Here is a 13,847-nt window from a genome sequence, read left to right as displayed (position 1 = left end):
GGTCTGGCTGTAGCCTGTTGCTACACCTTCTTTCTTCACCCACGTAAAGGGATGAAGAAGAGGGGGTCTGTCGGTGGGAGGACGAGCAGAGGACATTGGGGTATCCTGCTTTGCCTGCAGGAAAAAAGACCCAGGGAGCACGGGCCCTTCTACAGATGTTAAAAGAACTGTCCTGGCAGAGCTAAGGAGCTCATAGCCATGAAATGAAATCCAGGAATGCTATATGAATTTCTTGGGCCTTCTGAGACAAATTACCACAAGCTCAGTAGCTTAAAACAACAGTGATTTATTTGCCCCCAGTTCTGGAGGCCAAAATGCCAAAATTAGTATCCCTGGTCCAAAATCAAGGTGTGGGCAGGGCGGCGTCCCTCCAGAGGCTCCAGGGGAGAATTCGTCCCTGCCTCTTCCAGCTTCCGGTGCTGCTACATTCCCTGGCTCGTGGTGGCTTTGTCCCAATCTCCACCCCGTGGTCACCTTGCCTTCTCCTGTTCTGTCCTCAGATCCCCGAGTCTGTCTCACAAGGACATTTGTGATAACAACCAGGATCCGCCCCCACAATCCTGGGTAATCTTTCATCACAAGATCTTTGATTTGCTCACGTCTGCGAAGAACCTTTTCCCCAAGAAGACAGCATTCACAGGTTCTAGGCATTGGGACTTGATTTTGGATCTGGAGAAAGGGCTTTCCAGCAACCTGGAGTCCAAGGTCAGAATAGGCTGCTTGGGAGCGGGGAGCCCCCGGCGGCCGATGAGGTCAGCATCCCACACAGATCCCCTTGGCATTCTTCTCCAGGTGCCAAAGGCTGCTTACTGCAAACCCATGACTCTGCTTGAGGACTTCTTTCTGCTGTAGGAGCAGGCTTAGCCCGTGGGCTGTATGTGCCCAAGAGCTGCAGAAGAAGAAGCCTCCAGCAGTAGCCCTCAAGCCATAACTGACGCAGGTTAGAGGGTAAGTACCCCTGTAAGTACCGCCCCTCTGCACGGTTAAGTCTGAGCTGTGTTCGCCCGCCGCACAGTTCTCCAGTGGGAATGAGCTCCAGTTGCCCACAACTAGAAACCAGCTTGATAGTACACCGTCCCTCGGCTGCTGTACCCTTCCTCTCTCGTCCACCTGCAGATGTTCCCGGAGATCACCTCCTAAATCAACTACTTACAAGGGTCTGCTTCTGGGGGAGACCAATCCAAGATGGTTTAAGAAGTGGTTGTAGGAAGCAAACTGTGATCCTAGAACTGGATCGTTTGCCGCCTGATAGCGAAAGAGCGCCACTGCGGGTGGCCAGATGACCCCTGGTGTTCCGTGTGTCACAACTGCTAAGCACCCTCACCTTGGGGGGAGGGACGCCCGGGTGGCTCAGTCGGTTAAGTGTCCGACTCTTGATCTCAGCTCAGATCTTGAGCTCAGGGTCATGAGTTCAAGTCCCACATTAGGCTCCATGCTGGTGATGAAGCCTACCTAAAACAAACAAACAAACAAACAAACAAACAAACAAACAAACAAAGAACCCTCACCAGGTGCGAAGGGATACACCAGCCAGTGCTGATTATTATTAACTGACAGTATTACAGTTCATTATAATGTAACTATAATGATAGTATTAGTTGCTAATTGTTATTGTTTGCTAATTACTATTATTGCTAACACAAGAGCTCTAGCACTGGAGAGACACGGAGATAACGGTCATTCTAAGGATTGCCGGCCGTCGTTATCAGCCCTCGAACACTAAAGGAAGGAAACGTCAGTCTCAGGCCAGGTCCGGCACGTACGATGTGGCCCCAGAGGAGCAACTTCCCTTCTTGGTGCACAAATTTCTTCATCTTCAATGTGGGGATAAGAATCCCTAGGGGCGCCTGGGTGGCACAGCGGTTAAGAGTCTGCCTTTGGCTCAGGGCGTGATCCCGGCGTTATGGGATCGAGCCCCACATCAGGCTCCTCTGCTATGAGCCTGCTTCTTCCTCTCCCACTCCCCCTGCTTGTGTTCCCTCTCTCGCTGGCTGTCTCTCTCTCTGTCAAATAAATAAATAAAATCTTTAAAAAAAAAAAAAAAGAATTGTTCCTTGTTCCTCCCCAGGCGCCTCGTTGGCTCCATCGGTGAAGCGTCTGCCTTCAGCTCAAGTCATGATCCCGGGGTCCTGGGATCGAGCCCCGTTTGGGCTCCCTGCTCAGCAGGGAGTCTGCTTCTCCCTCTCCCCCCTCCTCGTGCTCTCTCTCTCTTGCTCTCTCTAATAAATAAATAAAATATTTTAAAATTAAAAAAAATAAGAATTGTTGCTTCCTCCAAGAGTCGTCGTCACAGTGAGGACGAATGCAGGAGGCTCGCCCGTGGAAGGCATCGGGACAGTGCCTGGCGCACGGGAGGTCCTCAAGAAAACGCTGGATGTTAGGTAAGGGTAGATATAAAACGCCATGGAGAACTTCAAAAGTACTACCAGGAATATGCTTTTAATTTATAAGCCTTCCTAACCCACAAATATAGCTAGTCTCCTCCCCCAACAAAATCCATACAGCTTTCCAAAAGTTTCAAGATTGATGATACCCTCGGTCCAAGCATCAACCAAGCCAGCCATCAAAACCCGGCTGCCCCATCTCCTTCAGTGCTGTCAATGGCTTGGCACCCAAGCCTGTGATTTGTGGGCAAGACCCATAAAGCAGGGGAGGCTAGGCAGGAAGATCTGTCTAATTCCCACTTTCCAAGGGGCTGTTATTCAGCTCAACCCCCTTCAGTCCTGGAGTGAATCACAAGCTGCTGTCATCTTTTGCTCAGGGGGGACCCACAGATCAACGCCTCACCGCTGTCCAGCGGCCATTGGCCCCTGGGAATCAGCAGGCCAGTTTGATTAGGCCTCGGGGTAGTTCCCGATCACAACCTACACCCCCCCCCCGCCTCCCAAACCAATGGAGATCTGTCTCCGTTAAGTTTCCAGAGGAAGGACCCCCAGTTTGAGGTTCACATTCACTAGCTACCGAGACAGGTTGGAGGTGAGGTGCTTGCTCCCCGGTGAGACCTGTGGTTGGCTGTGAATTAATGAATTTCCTTCCTTAACCTCCCACATGCATAATGTACCCCAGGCAGTAAACAATCAGGAGCCCAAAGAAAACACTTACTGCTGTAAACACCCGCAGTGTTATCATGAATTTATCATGAATTCTGAGTTCTATCTGGATGAACGCATTTTTGAAAATACACTTAAAAACAGAACCATGCAGAACAGGGCGGTAAGTTTCTGGAGAGTCAGGAGGCTGAGAGGAACCTCTCAAGGTCTCCATGGTGAAATCACCAATTGATCAGGGCGGGGCGCGAACGTGCAGGTTCCCCCAGAACTCTCACTGATAGGTCTGAGGGCAATCCAGCCTTCCCCTGGCCCAACACACTCTCCAGTTGTTTTGTAGCTGGTGGGCAAAGCCAAGTTTCTCCAGGCAGCACAAAGCCTCCAGTCTGCAGAGAGCCTGGGAAGTGGGGTGGGGGGCTCAGAATGCCCCCCATGCTGGCGATCTCAGTGGAAGCTTTGTCTGAGATGGGAGACACGAGAACAACCCCAAGAAAGCCAGTGGAAGCCAAGAGAAGAACTAGAAGGAAATCCATTTACTAAGGCCCAATTTGCACTGTAAGATATTAATCCTTCCCCTTTTTAAAATCCATTGCTTAGCAAATTTAGCTAATAAGGATAAAGTGTTCCCTCCTTGGGCACTTAATCTGTGTCAGGCACTGGAGTTAGCATTTTACATACACCCTCTCCAAGGCCCCATGCTGGGCCCTGCAGATTTACTACCTAAAGGCACCCACAACTGCCTTCCCCTTGCTGACGAGTCTAGGGAGCTAAAATAGTTTCTTTCCCAGACCCCGTTAAAGTTGGGGTGATCATTCTCCCCCAACTTGTTGTCTAGCCAACAAGACATCAGCCAAAGACAGGCTCCCCTTCTGGACACAGAATGCCTTGTTCTTCCTTCTGACCAGAACACAAACCAGAGGCTGGAGTTGGAGCAACCATTTTGAGGCCATGAGGCAGCAAGCATGAGGACAGAGCCAATATTCTAAGGGTGGGGGGAAAAAAAGAATTTGGGCCCCTGTCGGGAGCCATTGCAATAACTCGAACCATCTATGCCAAACTTCTGGTGAGGCCAGTTTAAAAAGAATCCTTCATCTATACCAGTGTTGGTTGAGCATTCTGTTACTTTCAGTGACGAACACTTCGAACCAATAGATTCCCATTCTACAGATAAGAAAAGCAAGGCTCAGAGAGATGAGGTGACCCGCTGAAGTCCCCATAAAGATAAGCAGCGGTGCTAGGATTCACTTTGACTTCATGCTTCTGGTCATTCAGGCTCCCCCCTCCCCGCTGCCACCCCATAGCCTAGCGCCTGAGCCAGGAACCCCACGCATAAAGTCGGCAAACATTTTTGTTGGTCACATTTCTTAAATGCATTACCCCAGAAACAAGCCTGGAACAATGCAGGTACGTCACTGACAGCTATAATTAAGGCTACTGATAATATGAATCTTGGTAACAGCTCACATTTATTGAGTGCACACACAGCATAGCCACCTGCCCCATTTACCCCAACAATGGCCCTCTGAGATGTTTACTCTTATAATCACTACTTTGCACCAGACAAAACCGGGGCACAGACGGGATAAGGGACTTGCCCAAGATCTCACAGCCAGTGAGTGGCTGAGCCAGAGTTCGAAGCCTGGCCCTGAAGCCCACATGCTAGCTATGAAGCCATGGGCAGGAGTGATCTCAGCAGCTTGGGTGTGCGTCCCCATGCCTCAGGAACAAAGTCCCTTTGGCTATCCCCTGGCACCCCCAGGCCAAGCAGGGTTCCGCCAGGCATCATGTCTGTCACCTGTCAGAGGGAAGGGAGTGTGAGGCCTGACTGCCCTCCTCCGGTCCCTGGCTAAGCTCTACCCCTGAGCCTGCAGACAGACGTCACCTTTATGCCCTTGATCTGGTAGTACTCACGAGAGGCAGTCTGCCCACTAGGCAGGTTTCCCAAAGTGGGGGATCTCAGTCTGAAACAGAAAAACAAGGAGCCCCTTCCCTCTCCGTCTCTCTTTCCCTCTCCGTTCCATTTGTCATACGCTGTAGCTTAAACGCTGCTTTGGCTGGCCCAGAAAGCCATGCAACGTGCCGCCAGAGGGCTCCTCTTGCGAGCAGTGTGCCACATGACCTCGGACAGGTCACCCCTCTGTGCCTCGCCTTCCTCAACTCGGAGCTTGCCCTCCGAGGCATAAACACAAATGATCAAAAAGCCCTCGTGGACGTTTGAAGAAAGCTGAGGAGGAGAAGCAGGTGGAGAGAAAAACATTGATGATTCTGTGCCCAGCAAGCTCCCAGATTTCGGGAGATCGGGGGGTGTCCTTTTCGCTTTGCACCCGGCAGAGGCCCCCAGGGTGTTGCTGTCACTCACCCACCGACCGGTGGGACTTTTATCAGAGGCGGGATGGAACGGCGTCCAGCGGCTCCGACTGGGGGCCAGGCTGCCCACATTCAAACACCGGCACCTCCTCTCTCAGCTCTCTGCCTGGGTCGCCCCACCTGTAAAAACGAATAGGTCGTGGGGCGGGTTTGTTGAATCAGCACAGGTAAAGTCATCTGAATGATGCCCGGCACACGGACGCTCTCTATAGACGTTGGTTTTTAGAGTCAAGAATCTTCGAGAAATATTCACTGCCTACAATCCTTTCAAGGGATGGAGAACAGGGGCTGTCTTGGCGCTAACCAGAGGACCAGGGGAGGAGCTGCCGCCCCAGCTTATACACATGGAAGGCGAGGTTAAGTGAGTTGCCCAAGGTCACGCAGCTGATGCCTGCCCCAGCGGCAGCTCGGACTGGGTCATCTGCTCTGTCTCCCGCCTTGCATGGTCTCCATGGACTGAGCTGGGGACCACAGTCCAGGGCTCCTGGCCTTCTCTGAGAGGGTCCCCTGAGGTCCAGGGGCTCAGCCAGGACTGGAGGAAGGAGGACAGACCTTCTCGGGGCACCCAAGGTGGACTGCTCTGCCTCTCACTGGCCTCCACCCTGCTCCACTGCAGAGGGTCCAGCCTCACCCCTGCCTGGCATTCTCTGGTGGAAAGTACATGTGGGTTACACAAACCTTATCATCCCTGTCCTCTAACATGATACATGTTCCTTGTGGTAAGGAAGGACATTTCCGACACGTTTCAACTCTGCTGCCTGAGGATGCGGGGACAGGACAGCTGATCCGGCATCAGGTCGGGGCTAATCCAGGCGAGACGGACTGGAGCAGGGCAGGGAGACAGCTTTCCACGGTGGCACATGCCCACCGCAGCTGTGCTTCTGCCGCCCCGCCCCCCACCCCCGTGAGGACACCCTGTCATCCAGGTCTCTCTGAAGCCAGGGCAAATTTTTCCAGCTTTCCTTTCTTTGTTTTATTAAAACAATAGTTGGTGTTTGGTTTTACTTTTTAGTTTTCAAAATATAAAATCATGTTTGAGTACTGAGTATGCTGCTCCAAAAACCACCTGTCACAGCCCCCCCCCAGGATTTCAACGTGCACACAGAGGTGAACTCGCCACCCCCAAGTAGAGACCCCCGGGATGTAGGGCAGCACCCCACAGATGCATAAAGCTGCGTGGACGGCCGCACTGCCAGGGAGCCCTGCTGAGGCTCCCACCCTGTTTCCAATAAACACATTGGCCCGAACCAGGGTCCAAGATGCTACACAAGGCTCCGTTCTGGGCTCTGGTAAACAACCGAGCCTGATGGCCTTGTGGTTAGAGGCGCCAAGAGAAAGGAGGGTGCCAGCTCACTTCTGAGGATTTGGCTTCCACCCTACATCCAAAAATGCAGACACAGCACGTGGAATAATAAATAATATCCAAGCACCAAACCAGGGCTCCAGGGAGCCAGGGGCGCCCATCTCCCAGGGCTGCCCACCTGCGGCCCCACTCCCTGCTGTGGGCACATGCCCCTCGGGGGAACTCTGATCCCTCTTGGCCTCTCCATCCAGAGGTTTCCCTTCACCAGGGGGGATCACAGGTCCCTCCCTCCCTGCCCTCTAAGAGCGGTGAGACCATGGAAGCCATCCCGAGGCTCCTTCCCCAGGCCCAGGGGTGTTCTTCCTCTCAACGTTCAAGTAGTGAGTAACTTCCAGTGTCCCCTATGGCCTGGACAGCCCTCCAGCCACAGAGCCGCGCACGCTCCTTGCAATTTACCTGTTCTACGGAGAAGGCAACAGAGAAGTGAGATTGAGTGAGAAGTTTGTCCGGGTGTTCCCCACCCCTTTCTCAGTCCCCAGCATGCCGTTTAGACATGTTGGGCACTCGATAGGCATCTGAAAAAGAAATAGTAAATGGACTCTGATATGTCAACACTGAGCAGAGGGGGCAGTGAGGAGAGGACAAGGGGGTTTCTGCAAGGCATTCAGGAAAATTGAGTCATACAAGCTGGGGCAGAAGCCATGCATTAGTGAGCATAGAGCTGGAGGGTGTTTGGGAGAATATGTTTGGTTGCAAATATAAGAACCTCATAATCAATTACCTTAATCGAAAGAAGAAAGAAAGAAAGAAAGAAAGAAAGAAAGAAGAAAGAAAAGAAGGAAGGAAGGAAGAAAGAATGAAGAGAGAAAAGAAGGAAGGAAGGAAGGAAAGAAGGAAGGAATGAAGGAAGAAAGAGAGAAAGAAAGAAAAAAGAAAAGAAAATTGGAGAAGTTAATTGGCTGATGTAACAGGGCAGCTTGGGGAGCTCCTGTCAGGCATAGCTGGATCCAGGAGCGAAGTGATTAAGGCCCTTGGACTTCCCTTCTCGGGTGTCTCTTGGCCCACTCTTCTGCACTCCTTGATCGTCCTACCTGGGCTCTGTTCATGCAGCAAGACGTGGACACTGGAAGCCCCTGGGTCTCACCTTCCAGCCCGTGTGCCAAGTGGCCACACACGGTCTTTCGCGGGACTGTGCCGCAGGATGACGCTGTGGCCAAGGGGACACTCTGATCTCTGGCCCCTCCCACCCCGGCCACCAGGCCAGCTGTGGCCCTGTTTCTGCACAGAGGCCCCTCTGTCTCCCTCTCTGTGTCTCCGTCCGTCCTTCCCCCTCCCCTCCCCCATGCTCCCGGCCCCACGAGCTCCCCGTCTCATAAAACCGCTCACTGTGTCCTCCTGGATCAACTCAGAGAAACGCAGACTCTAACATAACCCAGGAAAACCATCCCTGACGGACACCAGGCCGCTTGCCACGGCGGCGGCTGCGATTAGTAAAGTCTGAGCTGGAGAGAAAAGGGATTTCTGGAGCAAACCTCCACTGCGAAAATCTAAATGCAAAAGAATTGATCTCTATGAAAATAATTTCAGCAAAAGGGAAGCGGAAACATCGGACATGGTTTGACTGTGCTGTACAGAAAATTGATAAAGGGATTCAATTGGCTTAATGGAGTTCCCTGTGGAATTCTGGTACTTTCTAGAGGAGGACTCATCACTGTTGACTGATTCTGATTAAAATGCTTGCACTCAAAATGGCTTGGGGTCAAAATGTCCACAGGAACAGAACATTGGTCGAGATCTCCCCAGCCCTGACCAAGGGGTTGGAGTTTTGTCAGCGTCCCCAAAGGACAGGAGAGGTGGGGGGACGCAGCACCCCCCAAGGCAGAGTGGCAGGGGGTGGGACTCTGGACAAACACTCTGGAGGGAGGGAGTGGGGGACACAGGAGCAGACACACCCCACACCCCTACAGGCCCCCCTGGGGCTGGAATGTGCTGGTTCCCGCAGGCCACCCAGCCCGGGGTGCTCGGCTCAGCTCCCTGCAGAGACCCGGACTGGGGGCAGCAGGCCTGCGGCCCTCTGCCAGCCTGCCCCCACCCCACTGCCTGGCGGCTCCCACCTACCACATGGGGCCTGAAGCCCTCCAGAAGCCCTCCCTCCGGGGCCCCTGCGTTCCAGCTGAGGTCAGAGGGCAGAAGCACTCCGCGAATGCTGTCTTTTCCAACTGGCACTTACTGTTGTTGTCTTTCTGACCACAAACACAGTGCAGCAAAAGGCAGAAATTTGGGGAAACAGAAAAGCGAAAGGGAGACACATCAGTCCCACTCCACCGCCCCGGACGCCGGGGTCTCCCCGCCACAGACGGGCCCCTGCTGTGCCGCGTGGCCTCGAGAGCCCCTTGGAGCAGGGGCTCCCCGTTCTTCTCCACCATCACCCTCTGAAGAGTCCCATGGGGTGGCTGTGAGGGAAACAACCCAGGCCTGCTTCTCTCACCCCCACACGCGCCCTGTCAGGTTAGGACTCCTGTTACTCCCTTTCTAGAGATGAGGGAAAGGAGGCCAGAGAGGGGCAGTTATTTGACCAAGATCTCAGAGCTGGGAATGGGCAGAACCAGACTCGCGCCTCAGTGCGCCAGTCTCGGGAGCTCTTGGAACCTCAAGGAGCAGGGAGGGAGAGGGGTGGGGAAGGGATGGGAGGGGAAGGGAAGTGGGGAGGGGAGAGAACAGAGAGGTGGGGAAGAGGGTGGGGAGAGGAGGAGTCAGTCAATAAAGGATAAAACACGAAAAGCCTCCATGTGTCACTGGTCACTGATCCCTGGTGGGGCTGCCGGGTGAGGCCCCCACATGTGGCCCCCAGGACTCCGGTGAGAGTACAGAGGGGACCCTGAGCTCCGGGCCAGACCCTCCGGGACCCAAACCCTGGTCTTCCCCACGCTGCTCAGACACTTGTCTTCCCAAATCAGGAAGCCGCACTCCACTGCCTTTAGGAAACAAAACAAAACCAGCGGCTATTTTTAAAAGGGTATTTTTGTGGCACGATCTCTGGTGTCCTACAGGAATTTCAGCCCCAAAGTCCCTGGTGATGTGGTTTCTGGAGGAGTTAACGCACATCCTGTTGGGCAGCCCAGAAGCTGGGTAATTCTTACTCCCGTCTGTTCTCTTGCTGAGGAGACAACCCCACTTCCAGCAGCTTCTCGAATTCCCACATGGGCTTTCTGAGCCCGTTTTCCCCAGGACCTCTCAGCCCCTGTTCTGTCAGAGACCGGGAGATTCCAAGCTACAGAGAAGCCAATGTCTGCCCCTCGGGAGCTCACAGCCCAGGGGACACGTAGGCCGGCACAGCGACGCCCCATGGCCTTTCACCTATTTTTGCTGGTGGCCTGGATGCCGGGTGCAGCGCTGAGGCTCGCGGGAGAGTCTGCCCGGCCCCAGTGGCCTTCAGGCTGCCCACAGTCCAGGCCTAGGAGACCAAGCACAGGGCCAGGCGGCTCAGAGAAGGGAGGACTCACAGATCCCTCCTATGCAGGCATCAGGGCATTCACATGGAGCCTGGAGGGGCAAGGTCAGCTCACCAGGTGTGAATGGCCCAGGCAGGGGACAGCAGGAACAAGGGCAGAAGTCTTGAAAGAGCTAGAGGTTTGAAGAACTTTGGGCAGTTTGTCTCCTGTGGGGGCAGTGGGCTCAGAGTGTTTTTGCCAGAATGACCCAGGACACCTTTTGAAAAGATTCAGGGTTCCCCCCCCTTTCGGCCCTGAACTCCACATTCAGGGGCCCTCGGGCCTGTATTGTCAGCTGAGAGCTGTAACACTGACTACTCAGGGCCCCAGGTTGCCAGTATTTACCCATTTTCGCAGCTCCATGATAGTAAGAGCTAAACACATTGAGTGATTAATTTATGCAAAGCACTGTTTCCAGTTAGCAATTAGCAGAGCCCAGACTCAAGCCAAGGAGTCTATTATCCAAACCTACACTTACAACCCAGGATGGCCTTGTATGGGTGCTCAGGTTGCACACAGCACATGGGTGCCTTATCTGAGGGGGCTTCATTCACATTGTAGACATGGCACCCAGAATGCACAGGAGGGCATGGCGTTCTAGACACCCTGGCCAGTCTGGGAGGTTGAGGAGAAGGGTAAGGGCGAGGTCCCGTCTACACCAACCCACACTGCAATATACACAGGAAAAAGAGCATGCACCCTCACACTCACTCGCCGGACACCCCCAAGTTGCCTCTCCCGCCCCCATTGCTGTCTGAGGCCTGATTTGTACTTCTTCAGACTAAATCCGACACAAATGCTCTAGTGCCCAGGAGCTATGTAAATGGGGAGCAAGAGAGGTTCGTGCACACTTGCACGCACACACGTATGTGCAGCCAGAGCTGCTGCCTGCCACGGTTCCAGAGTGCCCCCTTCCCCCAGCTCCTCAGATTGTGCTGCATTGGACTAACTTCAAAACATCTTGAGCAAGGAGCACTGGGCTCGCGTTTGCACAGAGGCACCATTGGAACTGACCGTGGCCTTGCTGCTGCCCTGACGTTCCATGGCCTCGAGATCCAAGGCTCAGTCTGGCTCTAACCCAGAAGAGCAGGCCAGGGGCTGGTGGAAAAGAAGCATGTGAGAGAGGAGCGCCCACCCCTGCCTCCCTCCCCCGGCCTGTCCTCCTCTCCGCTCGCTCCAGCAGCTCGCCAGCAGTCTTCATCAAAAACCGCTGACTCCAAGGTGTGTCCTTGGGAGAATGTGTTTGGGAGGAACACCTCCTGCTCCCTCAGCTGCCCTTCTGTTCCTGACCTCCTCCTGGAAGTACTCTTTCTGTTTGCTCTTGAGGCTGGCCACACCCCAGCTAGCTTCAGAAAGTCCCTGCTGATGTCCCTCCTGCTAACCGGTCACCCCACGAGCAGCAATGGCAGGGAAGGCTGGAGAAGAGACAAGCAAGGTCCAGAGCTAGACCTGGAAGGGGCCAAAGGGACAGCAGAGTGACGTTCTGGGAGGGGACAAGAAGGCAGACATGGCAGCAGAGGAAGGGAAGATGCGATGTGTCCTGGGGAGGAGCAGCTGGGGGGAGGGGCCAGGAGGCCACCCCCCTACAGGACATGGGCCAGCCAGCCCCGGAAAGGAGGGGGGTGACCTCCTGTCTCTCCGTCTGCCGTGTGCCCATCTGTTCCCATTTGCCACTGCACCTTGCTCAGCTCTTCATACCAACTTACAGAAATCCGAAGTGGTTCTATCACTTAAAATTGGGAGATTTCTCGCAAATCAGTCAATGTGATACATCACATCCACATGAGAAAGGATAAAAACCATATGAACACTTCAATAGATGCAGAAAAAGCATTTGACAAAGTGCAATATCCATTCATGATAAAAAAAAAAAAACCCTCAACAAGGTAGGTTTAAAGGGAACATACCTCCACATACCTCCACATACCTCCTGGGAGGTGGGTAGGGGGCGTGGGGGTGAAATAGGGGATGGGGATTAAGGAGTGGAAGTGTTGAATCACTGTATTGTACACCTGAAACTAATATAACACTGAATGTTAATATACTGGAATTAAAATTTTTAAAAACTGGCAGGTTTCGCACACAGGCACGTGGGCCTGGCTTTCTTCTGTGACTGGTACTGAGCATGCTGCCGGTTCAGGGCAGCGGGGCTCACCACTTCCCTGCAGATCCCCCCCTCCTTGGTGAGTGGCTTTGCCCCATCCGCTCTCCGCCTCTGAGCCAACAGCCTGGACCGTCAGTCAGACGTTTGACACCTGCAGCGCTGGACGCCACACCCGCATCAGGTACTGGGAGAGCCCCTTGTTCAGACCGTGGTTAGCGGTCAGAGCTCATCCTGAGCTTCGATCGTAATCCCAGGAGAACAGAGAAGGATAGCGTGTCACCCAGTCATGTTGCACGGAGCCAATGCCTGGGGAAGGCAGCCAAGGCTGAGCCAGGATTCCAACCCAGGCAGCCGGGTCCAGGGCTCACTCCCAGCCCCTTGGCCATCCTCCCTGGTGGCGGAGGTGCAGGAGGGCAGGGGGAGGCACTGAGCTAGGGCGCCGATGCCGGGCATCGCCAAAGCCCATGCTGCCTTGCCTGGTCTCCTTGCTTGGAAGATGCCTAGACTTTGGGCAGAACTTTCTTCCTGCCTTTCCTGCATTGGGGACATTTGCCACTTGACTCAGGGGTTTTTGCTGCTGGCAAAACTGATGACACATTTCTGCCCATTGCCATTGTTCTGTGGCAACCAAGAACACCCTTACATCATGCATGGCGTTATACCCGGGTTTGGCTAAAACTTCGGCCCAGAATGTTCCAGAAGGTAAGCACAAGACGAGGGCAGGTGAGGGGCAGACGTGATGGAGGCAGCACTGTCGACAGTGCCGCCTTCAGCCCCCAAGAGGTTGTGGGGAGCCAGGCTCCCGGGTCAGTGGAGTCGGCGAGGGCAGCCCCAGGCCTTCCTGTGCTCCTCTGCGAGCAAAGGCTTGGAGGTGGGATGTGAGGCCAGGTCCCCGGAGCAGTGAGGTGTCTGTGTGACCATGATCCACAGGGACACACAAGTCAGCTGCTGGCAGATGGACAGGGCTGTTATCAAAGCTCCTGGCGGGGGGTTTACAATTTCACCTGCTTCTTTCTCACGGTTGAGAAACCTTGACTTGGTGATCACACAGCTTTCACCTCCTCCTTTGCCAGTTTTCCACACTCACACTCCGGACTTCTAGAGCTCCCTCTCCACACAGCAGGAGAAATGAGTACTTTTAATGGGAAAGCCTCACTTCCCGGGGCTGGAGCCCGGACACGGTCCAGTATGGGGGGAATGGGTCCACCTCGCCTACGAGCGAGATGCCGCCAGGAGCCCAGCAAGGAGCCGGCGCTCCCGGGGCTCATCCGTGAAAGCAAACAGTGTTGAAGACCACCTGGGGACAGGGGTGGGGTGTGCCCCGGGATCAGTCCCAGGTCTGGCTGCTTCCACACTGCAGAGGGCACCTCGCTCCCCGGGGGCGTGGCTGCTGTCAGAGCAGCGAAGTGCTCAACTCGCCACATGGCGTGGCCAGGTTCAGACTCCGGATTTAACCGTGTGAAGATGGCTGGGTGTGGGGTCACCTGTCCTGGCCTGGATCCCCCAGACTCTGAGCTGGTAAAGAGAGAAGGGAG

Source organism: Ursus americanus, chromosome 6, assembly GCF_024610735.1.
Source record: "Ursus americanus isolate L20-20 chromosome 6, mUrsAme1.1.p, whole genome shotgun sequence".
In the NCBI taxonomy this organism is placed as follows: Eukaryota; Metazoa; Chordata; class Mammalia; order Carnivora; family Ursidae; genus Ursus; species Ursus americanus.
The sequence above is the reverse complement of the archived record's forward strand: the minus strand, read 5'-3'. Positions refer to the sequence as shown.